Below are 550 nucleotides of genomic sequence, written 5' to 3' on the forward strand. Positions count from 1 at the left end.
AAAATTCAAAAGATGTATAATTTGTTAAAATGAACTCGGATTCGGGAGGAACAGTGTGGTATTCGTCCTGGTCGTGGAACTATGGACCAGCTCTATACTCTCGGCAGGGTCCTTAAGGGTGCATGGGAGTTTGCCCAACCAGTCTACATGTGCTTTGTGGACTTGGAGAAGGCATTCGACCGGAAGTCCTGTGGGGAGTGCTCAGAGAGTATGGGGTAACGGACTGTCTGATTGTGGCGGTCCGCTCTCTGTACGATCAGAGTCAGAGCTTGGTCCGCATTACCGGCAGTAAGTCGGACCCGTTTCCAGTGAGGGTTGGACTCCGCCAAGGCTGCCCTTTGTCACCGATTCTGTTCATAACCTTTATGGACATAATTTCTAGGCGCAGTCAGGGCGTTGAGGGTATCTGGTTTGGTGGCTGCAGGATTAGGTCTCTGCTATTTGCAGATGATGTGGTCCTGATGGCTTCATCTGGCCAAGATCTGCAGCTCTCACTGCATCGGTTCGCACCCGAGTGTGAAGCGACTGGGATGGGAATCAGCACCTCCAA

The sequence above is a fragment of the Nerophis lumbriciformis genome, linkage group LG01 (genome assembly GCF_033978685.3).
Source record: "Nerophis lumbriciformis linkage group LG01, RoL_Nlum_v2.1, whole genome shotgun sequence".
Lineage (NCBI taxonomy): Eukaryota > Metazoa > Chordata > Actinopteri > Syngnathiformes > Syngnathidae > Nerophis > Nerophis lumbriciformis.